The sequence below is a fragment of the Juglans microcarpa x Juglans regia genome, chromosome 8S, assembly GCF_004785595.1.
Source record: "Juglans microcarpa x Juglans regia isolate MS1-56 chromosome 8S, Jm3101_v1.0, whole genome shotgun sequence".
NCBI lineage: Eukaryota > Viridiplantae > Streptophyta > Magnoliopsida > Fagales > Juglandaceae > Juglans > Juglans microcarpa x Juglans regia.
Window position 1 is genome coordinate 13,959,579 of NC_054609.1, and position 14,302 is coordinate 13,973,880.

Sequence of the window (14,302 nt, forward strand, 5' to 3'; positions counted from 1 at the left end):
TTTCTCAGATACCACATCATATCAAAACAGAGTACTGAACAAATTCATATCATCTTCACAATATAAAAAACAGATTCAGATCTCATATTCATTTTTTTTACACAATTTAGAAAGAGAATGCCAAAAATAAGCTCATGTATACAACAATCATGACAAAAAGAAATAATTTATACAAAGTTTTATGAGTAATACAGAATACATGACTGAGATTGTTTTCACATTTCTTTTCAAAACATATTATGCACATTTTTCATAAAATCAACCTCAGTCCATTCATTTTATGCAAAGTCTAGCATATGAAACCCTCTTACCTAGATTTCTTAACTTTTTTGAATTTTTTCACAGTAGTGTCGAACGAATATTAATCGTCACCTATAAAATAGACACATAACTTACTTAAATCTCTAGTTAAACACGTATTTGATATTTAAGCCTGAAATATTAAAATAATCTATTTTTTCTAACAATCTAAAATTCTTGTAACCCTTAAAATACCATCACTTCCCAAATTCATAAATATCCACTTAATTTCTCCGTCTAATACTTTAAACTCTAAATGATTTTTTGTAAAACCAATTGCATGGCTAACAATTTACTGAATCAACACTAAGCTCATGTGAAAAGACCCCTCTAGCTTAATATTTACTTTACATAATTATAACAAAATCTATTACAGTAAACATCAAAACTTTATTTAATAAAAGAGACTTAATCATATCTAAAGCGTTCAAAATAAAATTAAACACTTAATACCGAAATTCATTTATATAAATTCTGATACTAAATAATATAATAATAGGTAATATGATTTAAATCCCTAACTATATTCTATAATAATATTTATACTTAAACCAAAGCTTTCACAGAGTAAATTAAAAACCGAGCCCAAGGTATAACCAGCCTACTTACAAGGGTATTTTGGGCATTGTCCATAAATATGTATGGGTTCTTTGGGAAGGTTGGAATTTAGAAGGCATGACTCATTGACACCCAAACCAAACTGTGTAATATAGAAGAGTCTATACTCACCGAGATGGTAGGACATACCCGATAGGTAGTGCTGGGCGGAGGTCGAAGGTGGTCAACGTGGCGACTTAGCATTGAGAGAAAGAGAGAAAATGATGAGAGAGAGAAAGAGAGAGAGAGCTACCTTGAGGGAAAGAGGAATGGAGATCAAAGACAGTGGGGGAAGGTTATGGTATGGGCTTACTGAGAGGAGAACGACGTATTTGGAGTGGCATGAAGTTCTAGGCGATGCTTTCTGTGCAAGTGGCGACGACCTGGAGGTGGCTGGTGATGTGGGGTGGCTGGTTTGTGGCTCATGGTGGAAAAATATTTTCTCTGTTTTGGTGTGGTGCAAACAGAGAATGGGGTTGTGCAATAGCTGGTGGTTGAGGAGATTAAAAGAGAATGGGGTATGGCTGGCATTTGTGAAGTGGCTCTTGGTGGTTAGTTTCTTGCCTTGCGATCTGTGTGCTCGGTCTCTCACGTGGTGCTACCCGTGGTGGTGATCATCCTCTACTAACCATGGGTGGTACATTGCAAAACTACATTGTAGGCGCGAAGAATGGTGCAGCTGTGGCTGTGTTGAACGTGGGACTGAGTCGTGGGTTGGTTTATTTTCTCTTGGCCTGTCCAAGTGCTGCGATGGAGGGTTTTGGGTCACGACAAAGTGGGACTGATGCATGGCTTGTAGAGGTGCAACAAGATAGGGATTGTGCAGCAGTTAGCGGCAACAATAAGCCTTGGACAGTTTCTATATGCATAAGAGAAATACATGTGCATACATATATATATGTCAGGTGATTGGAAAACCCTAGAGGAGAAAAAAAAGGAGGGAAACGTGCATGGGAGACGTGCATGGGTATGAAAACGTGCGTAGTGTGGAAACTAGTCCATGGGATTTCACGGGCTTGGGTTTTGGGCCCATTTCAAAGTGTTTGGGCTTACATCTTGGGTAACATATGAATTAAGAAATGGGGGCAAGGCTGGGCCAGTTAGAGCGGTTCAAAAATCTTTTCCGCTTGTCCGAATTTTTTCACGGATCGAGAATTTAATCAATACTAACAGGCCTTGACTCGACTTCTAAAATAAACCAACTCGTCCCATAAATAACAAATATTAATAGACCTCGACTCAATTCTAAAAGAAATAATTTGTCCCATACATTTTTCGGCAATTTTCCACTTATCCGTTAAAACATTTGAATCTAGTTATCAAGTCCAATAAAACTCTTATAATCAACCATAGAAATTTCTAGGCTCATAGTCTTTCCAATATTCCTCGTTAAAACTTAAAAGAGCTTTTCATACGTATTAATCTAGAAGAAAAAAAAAAATTATAGAAATTGGGCTTGCTTCTCAGCCTGAGTTTACAAATTCTTCCATTATTCAATTAATCGTACTAGCTAACTTTAATTGAAAGTAATCTGCAAAGGTGCTCGACACGGACTTTCTCAACAAGTTATAAGCATTACCATGGCTAGAAGAGCTAGGGATACCTAGCTATTTTCTTGTACTTTTCTCATATATACTTGAACGAAGAAATGATGTTTTTCGTCTCATATGTTATCATCTTCAATTATACATACTAGATACGAGAAAGTATATGCTAAATAGTTAGCCGGTCCATAAAATTGCTTAAAATGTATGATCATTTAACGCAAAGTTAGATTATAAAAATAAAAATAAAAATTTAAAAGGCGAGATCGATACACTTTGCACTTCGACTACTCACCAGGGTGGGTCAGGTCGGGCCTAAACACAAGCCGGTTTGGTCGGGTTGTAGCCCTACTGACAATTAATATGAATATAAAATAAATGATATAAGTGATGATGATCGTCCACTTCATTTAAAACTAAATAATATAAAAGCAACTACCAAGCAGTGCTACCCTTGTACGTACATTTACTACTCCATCAACATGATTGTACATGAGAACAAGATTAATAATTGCACAGACTAAAGTACGTTGCATATATACATAATTGAACATGGACCGATCAAGAAAGAAAGTATTGATAGCAAACGACTTCATTCAGACACGCATGCATATCCTTTCTTCCTTCTCTATCTTTCTTTATTATATATTCACTTTTCCAACCTTATCTCATCTTTATATAACAAGTACTACTACCCCACACGTACGCTGGGAAAACTTAGAAAATACCACTTTTAAGCTTTGGAGACATTGCTGGTGTCCGTAAACATATCTTCACACTTCACAGTATCAGAATCAAGACTTGGGTAGGTCATCCCTGTATTATTTGTAGTCAACCAGGTTCCACTATCCGATTCCGACACGTGAGTACTGCTGAAAATGTTATTGTATCGGCGAGTTTCAGTGGTATCAGAAACATGGAATGATAATACCTCCGTATAGGTTTCCTTGCCGTCGGGATTGATTTTCTCCTTCGCGGCATCTGCTTCCTTCTGTCGTTGCAATGCAAAGCTAAGTTTATCCATAACATCGTTCATGGTGGGCCGTTGGCTCCCCTGATCACGCACGCAACTCTCTGCGATCCACGTACACCTTGAAACACTCCGGAGCTATCTTGCCCATCAGATTCGGATCTATGATCTCACCCATAGTCCCCTTCTCAATGCATTTCCGGGCCCAGTTGGCCAAATTCCATTGCTCCTCCTCCTCCAGTTTTGGATTCAGTGCTTTTCGGGCACATAATACCTCAAAGAGCACTACGCCAAATGATTACACGTCTGATTTTTCCGTCAGTTGTTGACGCCTGGCATAATCTGGATCCAAATACCCGAACGTGCCCTTTACCATGGTACTAACCGCCTTGTCATCTTGACCTTCTTTGGACAACCCGAAATCAGAAACCTTGGCCACACAATTCTCGTCCAATAAAATGTTGGTCGTCTTCACGTCACGGTGGATGATTGGGTGCTTCACTCCCGTGTGCAGGTAGTTCAGACCACATGCTGCTCCGATGCAAATTTCGAGCCTTTGTATCCACGGGAGGGAATCCTTGTCCGTGTCGTAGAGGTGTTCTCTTAGTGTCCCATTGGACATGTAGTCGTAGACAAGGATCATCTCCCTCTCGTCATTGGAGTATCCTGTTATGAGGTGGCTTGAATTCTGATTGAACAGTGCAAGTGTCGTAGGTTCGCTCGAGCGGAGGTTCACTCAGGTCGAGCGAATTCAGACAGAGAGCTTCGCTCGACATTCGCTCGACATTCAGCTCGAGCGAATTTAGACAGAGAGCTTCGCTCAAGTATCGCTCGACATTCAGCTCGAGCAATATCCAAGTCAGAGAGCTTCGCTCGACACTCGCTCGACACCCAGCTCGAGCGAGTTCAGGCAGAGAGCTTCGCTCGACTCTCGCACAACTGTTGGCTTGAGCGAAGTGCAGAATATCTACGTTCACTCGACACTCGCTCGACGTTCGCTCGAGCCAATGTTCACAAAAGTGAATTCTCACTTTTCCTATAAATATCAAACGGCGCCCACTTCTTTGTTTACTTCTTCAGAATTCATTTGGATTGTTTTTGAGTGTTTTCTTGAGAGAGAAGTCTAGAGTGAGTTTGAGAGATAACTTCCTTGTGAAGTTTTGTTGTATTGATTTGTACTCCATCTCTGTTGATAGTGAAATCTTCGATACCGACCCCACCAGTGGACGTAGCTCATTTTGAGTCGAACCACTTAATTCTTGGTGTTATTTCTGTGTGATTGTCATCAATTTCTTTTGTTTAGTTCCGCTACTATACTTCGTGTTAGTCTTAGCTACACTTATTCCCAACAAATTGGTATCAGAGCTTGGCTCAGGATCTGGAGGGATGGCTATGGCTAAGTTCGAAGTGGAGAAATTTGACGGTCAGAACAGTTTCAGTCTATGACGCATTAAGATGAAGGCTTTACTGCGATAACAGGGCTTGTCAAAAGTATTAGAAGTCTCGGTATCTGAAGATTCTCCAGTTCCTTCGAAAGAAGAAGAAGAAAAGGTACACAGTACTATTCTTTTGTCACTATCTGATGGAGTTTTAAGAGAGGTTGCTGATGAGGAGACTGCAACTGGTCTCTGGTCGGCACTTGAGAATCTGTACATGAAGAGATCTCTCACTAACCGGTTGTATTTGAAACAACGGTTATACACTCTCAAAATGAAGGAAGGTACTCTTATTTCTGAACACCTAGATGAATTTAATAAAATCATTATGGATATGAGGAACATAGATATTAAGCTTGAAGAAGAAGATCAAGCGTTAATTATTTTATGTTCATTACCCACATCTTTTGAGAACTTTGTAAATTCCATGTTGTATGGTAGAAATACAATTTCCTTGGTAGATGTAAAGTTTGCTTTGAATTCTAAGGAGTTGAGGAATAAATTGAGTGTGAAGAACACTAATGAACAAGCTAGTGGCTTGTTTGTTAAAGGGTCCTCAAGCAGGGGTATCGAATGACAGGGGTTCAGAGAAGAATAAGGAGAAATCCAGGGGCAGTTCACAAACAACGTTTAGTAAGAAAAACGTCAAATGTCATTACTGCCATAAGTTTGGTCACTACAAGAACGAGTGTCCAAAATTGAAAAACAGGGAGGACGGCACTAGTTCATCTAATGTCGTTAGTGTTGCTGATGATAGGTCCAACGACCTAGATCTTGTTCTAGCAATAAGCGACTCCAATAGTCGCTTTAGTGACAAGTGGGTCTTGGACTCAGCTTGCACTTTCCATATGTGTCCCAAGAGGGACTGGTTCACTAACTATGAATCGGTCAACGGAGGTTCTGTTTTGTTAGGGAATGATATGGGTTGCAAAATTGCTGGAATTGGTTCAGTCAGAATCAAGATGTTTGATGGAATTGTCCGGACATTGTCAAATGTTCGACACATTTCAGATTTGAAAAAGAATCTTATTTCTTTGGGTACTCTTGATTCTCTGGACTACAAGTACACTGGTGAAGGTGGAGCTATCAGAGTCAGTAAGGGCTCTATGGTTGTGATGAAAGGAGATAAGACAAATGGTCTTTATTTCCTTCAGGGCTCTACAGTGACAGGTGCAGCTGCAGTGACAGGTGCAGCTGCAGTGTCAGTCTCAGATGATCCAGATACAGATATCACTCGTTTGTGGCATATGCGTTTGGGTCATATGAGTGAAAAGGGAATGTCAATTCTGAGTAAGCAGGGTTTGTTATGTAATCAGAAGATAGGGAAACTGGATTTCTGTGAGCACTGTGTGTTTGGCAAACAATGCAGGGTTCAGTTCTCTACAGGGGTTCACAGAACCAAAAGTTCTGTGGACTACATTCATTCTGATCTTTGGGGCCCATCTTTCGTCCCGTCAAAAGGTGGAGCTCAATATTTGCTTACGTTCATTGGTGATTTCTCTCAGAAGGTTTGGGTCTACTTTTTGAAGCAGAAGAGTGATGTATTTGTCAACTTCAAACAGTGGAAAGCTTTGATTGAAAATCAGACGGGCAAGAAAATCAAGCGACTTCGCACTGACAATGGTATGGAGTTCTGCGGAGGTGAGTTTGATGAATTCTGCAGAAATGAGGGTATTGCCAGACATCGTACAGTTAGACATACTCCACAGCAAAATGGGGTAGCTGAACGGATGAACAGGACCCTTTTGGAGAGAGCTTGCAGCATGCTTTCTAATGCAGGCTTGGCTAAGGATTTCTGGGCCGAAGTAATCAACACGGCCTGTTACTTGGTCAATCGCTCTCCAGCCACAGCGATTGGTTTGAAGACTCCGAATGAGGTATGGTCTGATACTCCTGCTGATTATTCAAATTTGAAAATTTTTGGTTGTCCTGCATATTTCCATGTTAATGATGGAAAACTTGAGCCAAGGGCAAAGAAGGGCATATTCATTGGGTATGCCAGTGGGGTGAAGGGATTCAGGTTGTGGTGTACTGATCCTAAATCACCCAAGTTTGTAATCAGTAGGGATGTCACTTTTGATGAAAAGTCCATGCTTAGTCCGAGGAAGGAGAATTCTGAGTCTACAGGACAAGAACAGGATGTTAGAAAGCATGTGGAGTTTCAGGTGGAAGCATCACAAGGGTTGCCCAACGGCGCCCAAGATCATGCTATTGAAGATGAGCATGATTCTGATTCAAGTAGCGGCGCACAAGGTGAGCAAGACTACAGTATAGCGACTGGTAGACAGAGGAGGCAGATTAGACCACCTCAGAGGTATGCTCATGCAGATATGGTTATGTATGCTCTTACTACGGCAGAGAATATTGTTGGTCAGGAACCTTCCAGTTATTCAGAAGCTGTCAAGAGCGTAGAATCTGCACAGTGGTGCGCAGCTATGACTGAAGAGATTGAGTCTCTTCACAAAAACCAAACATGGGATTTGGTTCTGTTGCCAAAGAAGGTAAAGACTGTTGGCTGCAAATGGGTTTTCAAAAGAAAAGAGGGAATCCAGGGTGATACAGATGCAAGGTACAAGGCACGCTTAGTTTGGCTTCAGTCAGAGAGAAGGCATCGACTTCACTGAAGTCTTCTCTCCAGTGGTGAAACACAGTTCGATCAGATTACTACTAGCTTTAGTAGCATTGTATGACTTAGAGCTACAGCAACTTGATGTTAAAACAGCGTTCTTACATGGTGAACTTGAAGAGACCATTTACATGCATCAGCCAGAGGGATTCATTGTTGAAAACAAGGAAGATCATGTGTGCTGATTGAAGAAGTCTTTATATGGTTTGAAGCAGTCGCCAAGGCAATGGTATAAGCGGTTTGATTCCTTTATGATTGATCATGGTTATTTGAGAAGTAACTATGATAGTTATGTTTATCACAAGGAATTATCTGATAAGTCTTTCATTTATTTGCTATTATATGTTGATGATATGCTTATTGCTGCTAGAAGCATATCTGACATAGGTTTGTTAAAGACCCAACTCAGAAATGAGTTTGAAATGAAAGACTTAGGTGCTGCGAAGAAGATTTTGGGAATGGAAATCTTCAGAGATAGAAAAGCTGGAAAGTTGTACTTGTCCCAGGGAAAGTACATTGAGAAAGTGCTTCAGAGATTTGGGATGTTTGATTCCAAACCAGTAAGTACACCACTTGCTACACACTTTAAACTTTCAGCTTGCCTATCTCCTCAGACAACTAAAGAGGAACAGTTCATGGCTAGTGTTCCTTATTCAAGTGCAGTTGGCAGCATCATGTATGCAATGGTTTGCACCCGCCCAGACATTTCACAGGCAGTGAGCATAGTTAGCAGGTATATGGCTAACCCAGGTAAGACTCATTGGCAGGCTGTGAAATGGATACTCAGGTATCTGAGGGGAACCCTGAACTTTGGGTTAATATTTGATAGAGATGTCGATCTCAGTTCCAAAGTTACTGGTTTTGTTGATTTAGATTATGCTGGAGACTTAGATAAAAGAAGATCATTGACAGGTTATGTTTTCACTCTGTGTGGGTCAGCTATCAGTTGGAAAGCAACACTGCAATCCACTGTTGCTTTATCAACTACCGAGGCAGAGTACATGGCAGCAGCAGAGGCTATTAAGGAGGCCATTTGGTTGAAAGGCTTGGTCAATGATTTGGGTTTACAACAAGATGGGATCTCAGTATTCTGTGACAGTCAGAGTGCAATACATTTGACCAAAAATCAAATGTATCATGAAAGAACGAAGCACATTGATGTCAGGTACCATTTTCTCAGAGAAATTGTTATAGAGGGTGCTATATAGATTCTGAAGATTGCTACTACAGAGAATCCAGCAGATATGATGACTAAGCCAGTTGCAGTATACAAGTTCAAACTTTGTTTGGACTTGATTGGTGTTCGCATTTTGTTATTCCCGTAAGGGATTTGGTGGTGGGGATTGGTTTTGTGGTCGGAGGTTTTTTGTGTTTTGGCAGAGTTCAAGCCAAGGTGGAGATTTGTTATGAGGTGGCTTGAATTCTGATTGAACAGTGCAAGTGTCATAGGTTCGCTCGAGCGGAGGTTCACTCAGCTCGAGCGAATTCAGACAGAGAGCTTCGCTCGATATTCAGCTCGAGCGAATTTAGACAGAGAGCTTCGCTCAAGTATCGCTCGACATTCAGCTCGAGCAATATCCAAGTCAGAGAGCTTCGCTCGACACTCGCTCGACACCCAGCTCGAGCGAGTTCAGGCAGAGAGCTTTGCTCGACTCTCGCACAACTGTTGGCTTGAGCAAAGTGCAGAATATCTACGTTCGCTCGACACTCGCTCAACGTTCGCTCGAGCCAATGTTCACAAAAGTGAATTCTCACTTTTCCTATAAATATCAAACGGCGCCCACTTCTTTGTTTACTTCTTCAGAATTCATTTGGGTTGTTTTTGAGTGTTTTCTTGAGAGAGAAGTCTAGAGTGAGTTTGAGAGATAACTTCCTTGTGAAGTTTTGTTGTATTGATTTGTACTCCATCTCTGTTGATAGTGAAATCTTCGATACCGACCCCACCAGTGGACGTAGGCTCATTTTGAGTCGAACCACTTAATTCTTGGTGTTATTTCTGTGTGATTGTCATCAATTTCTTTTGTTTAGTTCCGCTACTATACTTCGTGTTAGTCTTAGCTACACTTATTCCCAACATATCCAATGAGAGAGACGAGGTGGACATGGCGAAGCTGGGAGAGCATCTCAATCTCCCTCCAAAACTCTTGGGCCCCTTGCTTTGACTCTGGGTTCAAACGCTTGATCGCCACGGTCATGGTGCCATCGTCAACGAAACCCTTATATACCTTCCCAAAGCCACCGACGCCAATAACTAATCCTTCGTCGAAATTGTGGGTTGCTATTTTGATTTCTTCAAGTGAGAATTGGCGGCATAGCTCTTCGGGTAGTGATGAGGCTTTTGTCCTCGTTGACTTTCCTTTGTTTTGGCCAGACCAGAACCAGCACTTCAATACTGGATAGTAAGAACCATAACGCTTAGATGTCCGCAGTTTCCAAACAAACACGCAACACGCTAGAGTGAGCAAGACCAAGAATAAGCCTACACCGGTTCCAATGGCAATGAATCTTGTTTTCCTTGAGTTGGATGTCGAAGCAGGTTGCTGAGCCGGAGGTGGAGAGGGCAGCAAAGTATTGGGTGGATTGGGTACGGCTAGGTTGTTATTGCTGTCGCTCAGTTTGAACACTTCTACCCCATTTAAAATGGCATCGTAGATTGCATTGGTAGCTTTCCCACGGTGTAGAGCAATAAAGAGTGTACTCTTATAATCCTCAACTCCTATATTTTGGATCATCACTACATAATCCTGAAACACAGGCGTATCCCTTCCTCCGCTTCACATAATTACATCAGCATTACCTTCAGCTGTCTTGTTGTCTATATAGATAATGAACGGCCTTTCACCGGGCATCGTTATACTGGGCTCGATTTCGCAGAAATGAAACCTGACCAGATAATTGAACCCCGGATCTACGGGTAAACCCCATGTCAAATTAGAATGCAAGTTCCAAGTTATGTTTGGACCCATTGTGATTGCAGACCGATAAACGTCATCGGGGGCAGTGTAATTTGGTATACCTGAGTATTTGAGCTTCAAATTTGGCTCACGGGGTTCACGCCTCCTCCACTCAACAAGTAATTATGGCTGTCTGGTGACCATTCTCTAAACATGCCAGTGTCTTCCGTCGGCGATATCGACGTGCTCCCGATATTGAGTCGAAGAATCATCTCGAGTGCTCTGTTGTTGTCTATAGAGAACGGAACATTATTTTGGCCAACGTAAGGTGGGCTTGGTTTTTCTGGATCGCTATAGTAGAGGTATGTTGGCATGGAGACAATCTCAATTCCATTAACGAAAGCAAAGAATCTGCTAGAAGCAGTACTTGGCGTTGGAATGAATGTTAAATTCAATTTTTGATCATCTTCAACGTTGATGCAGAACTCTTTAGAAAGACGTTTTGAGCCCCCCAAGTAATTAGCAAGAATGGAAGCACTGAAGTTTCTAAGTAAGGTGAATTTACTGTTTGCTTCGACGGTAAAAAAGGCCAGAGATTCGTCAAAACCATTGTATGAATCTGCGTAAAAGTACAAACGAACAAATTTAGGACCGGAGGTACTGACACGAAATACGTAAGTGAATTGGGAATAGGATAAACGGGCAGTCATATTGTAAGGGACAGTTTCGACAAATGAGTCTTCGTTTTGGGCTGTTGAGGTAATAGATTTCTGGTTACGTTCTTCTATGGGAGCGAATTTGGAGGGCACCATGTCTCCAATCCATGTTCGGTTATACATATCTGTTGAGTTGCCAGCAGAGCCGCAATTGAGGGCAATATTATCAACGGCAATGTAACGAGGAACAGTAGAATTAGCGACTGAAATATGACGGTGATCAAGGAAGATCAGCACTATGAAGACGAGCAGAATAGGTTTCAGTATTGAGATGTTCCCCATGGGAGCGAGAAATGATCATCCCCATCTGGGCTATCTGCTTTATATTCTCACAGCTAGCATTGTTGAATTATTCATGTACGTACCAGCTTCGCCCAATTCGCTTTTGGTAAAAGTAGCATGAGCGACTTGAAACTAGCGGTCCTCCATTAAATTATTTGTAATATGAAAAAGCAAACAAAAGACATATAAATTTAAAAAATATTATTATTTTATTCAAAAGTTAGTATCAAATTAGTAAGTAATTAATTTTGAAATGATTTTGTGCTTATATTATTTTATTTAATTAGTTAAGTACGTATTTCTTCCCACGTATATATATATATATATAATATCAGATACAAATTAATATCGTGATAATTAAATACCTTTTGAAGTAATATCACAAGTACGTAATATTATAAACAGGAGACAAAATATAAAGTACTACCCCACACACTAACGTCATTCCGGCTTACGTACGGGTTCACCGGCCAGCAACTCCTATTCCAACTCCTCCAGCTCGAGTAGGCATTTCTCGAGGCGAACGATAACGATATATTATCTTTTTTTATTAGGGGGTGGAGGGTTCGAACCGAGATTTTTTATTTGGATAATCGAGTTATATGTTATTAGGTAATTGGCAATTTCATTCTATATTAATATTAATAGAGAAATGATTGTTACAGTCGTGAGTGTACAAATATCGTGTAAACATTTTGAAAAAAATAAATAAATACGTAATCCACGTAAAAAGAAAATTAATTTTTTAATAGTGAATCTTACTCTTTTTCAAAACGACTGTATGATACTTACGCACTCTACGATTGTATATAGTATTACTCATATTAACATCTAAACAAGCACAATATTAGATTTTAAACTTCTTAAAATCTTGGTCACTCATTAGGATATATGCAAATATTCTATTAATGTCTAGTGGTCGGCGTGAGCTTCAAGTTGCGTTTAGATATTGACGTGATTTTAGATTATTTAAGTTTATATGTAAATAGTAATATTTTATAGATCGTATCGAGATTTGTTTGTATGTAAATAAATTAAAATATATATTTAAATATATGAAATAGGTAAAAATAAATTTAATATTTTTATAAAAAATTAAATTTTTTTTTTATTAATAATTAATTTAAAAAAGATAATAAGTCTCGCAGTCTTATCTCTGCTCGACCAACGAAACAAAGCGAACAGGTCTGCACTGGTCTTTATCTCTGCTCGACCAACCAAACATAGCAAAAGCAGGTCTGCACTGGTCTTTATCTCTGTTCGACCAACCAAACATAGCAGGTCTTCACGTGATCCATGCCACTCATGATCACATCCTACACTAGTATTTTTTGCTTGACCAGTCTTCGAATATTGTCTTTATTTTTCTCAATAATTGAGCTCTTTTGCCCTCTCCTTGAATTATTGATGTTAGATATTTCCATTAAAGCAAGAATTAGTGATATTGTTCAATATTAAAAGGTAATCCGTTAGTGGTTAAATCAACTTTAATCTTTATATAAAGTGGAACGGGTTTCTTCACTCCCCATCTAATTAATTCGTTACCTTTACTTTTTCTAAAGCTGCAATGACTTATATGAATTTATTATTCGTCATTTTACATATTATATATTATATATTTTTCTCTAGTTATTAGTTTTTTTATTTCCGTTAAACTAATTGAGTTATTCTACTCATTATTCCTATACCATAAATTTATTAATGAAAAAAAAAATAAAAAGATAAAAAATTAGGTGTAGTGTATAGTATAGAAATGATGAGTATAAGTTTTCAAATCTAAATCCATAAAAATTAAAAAAAAAAAAAAATCCTATTTACAACTTTGTTTTAAATTGAGAACATGTTTATAAAATAAAATTGCAAGGAATCGTATTATTTTATAATCGCTATAAAGATATATCTTTATAAAAATATAAAGATATAATAAATAAATTGAGGACGCAATAATAAAGATATAATGGTTATAAAATAAAGATACCTTACAATTTTATTTTATAAAAAATACGCTCCATTTAAAATAGAATTAGGAAAAAAAAACTATAAAATATATGGTAATTTCCGGTTTACAAACATTTTCAAAAGAATTCAATTATTTTTAAATTAAAGCAAACATCTTTAAATCTCAAATTTCTTATTTCAACTTTTATACTTTCCATCCAACCATTTCCCAATCATTATCAACACGCAAAAATCAATAAAATTTTTTAAAAACTATAAAACCAAAATACTCTTAAAAAATTACATTAAAATAATTGTCAGTCTTAACTTTTACATATTCACTTTCACAATATATAACACTTATTTTAAAGAAAAAGTTTATTCTTAAGCCAGTGTGTAGATCACATAAGATAAAATGACTATATGGTATAATTTGATTTGAAAATAAATTTTAAATTTTAAATTTTATAAATCAAATCTTATCATATAAATGATGTAGATGATATGTTCTATACACCAGCTTAAAAATATAATAATTTTATTTTAAAAAAAATATATTATTCAAGTTGGGTTTGTTCAAGCTCATTCTGTTGGGTAATGAAGTTTAAACATGGGCTCTGTTTTAATTTGTTTAGGATGCGTTTGGTCCCTGAGCTCAGCTGAGTTCAGTCTAACACTAAGCTGAATCTAACATTCAAATACTCAACTCTCAAATTACTAAACTCATCTCAACTCAAGACATTTTTACATATGAGACCTACAATATTTTTTAACTTAAAACATCTTTATACATGAAACTCACAATCTTTTTTAATTTCCTATAAAAAATACTAAACTCATTTTAATATTCAAACATATTTTAAACTAAGTTTAGATGGATCCCACATAACTTCTTCTACTACTTAACTTATTACTATTTATAAAGTACTCAATTTAATGAACTTAACTTAACATTCAAACACAACATTTAATAAACGAACTTGAGTCTCGATCAAACAT

General features: G+C 38.2%; 1 pseudogene; it reads right to left on the reverse strand.

Annotated features, from left to right (window-relative positions):
* Window positions 1-2,874: 2,874 nt before the first annotated feature.
* On the reverse strand, window positions 2,875-11,413 carry LOC121245079 (annotated as a pseudogene).
* Between the last annotated feature and the right edge of the window lie 2,889 nt (window positions 11,414-14,302).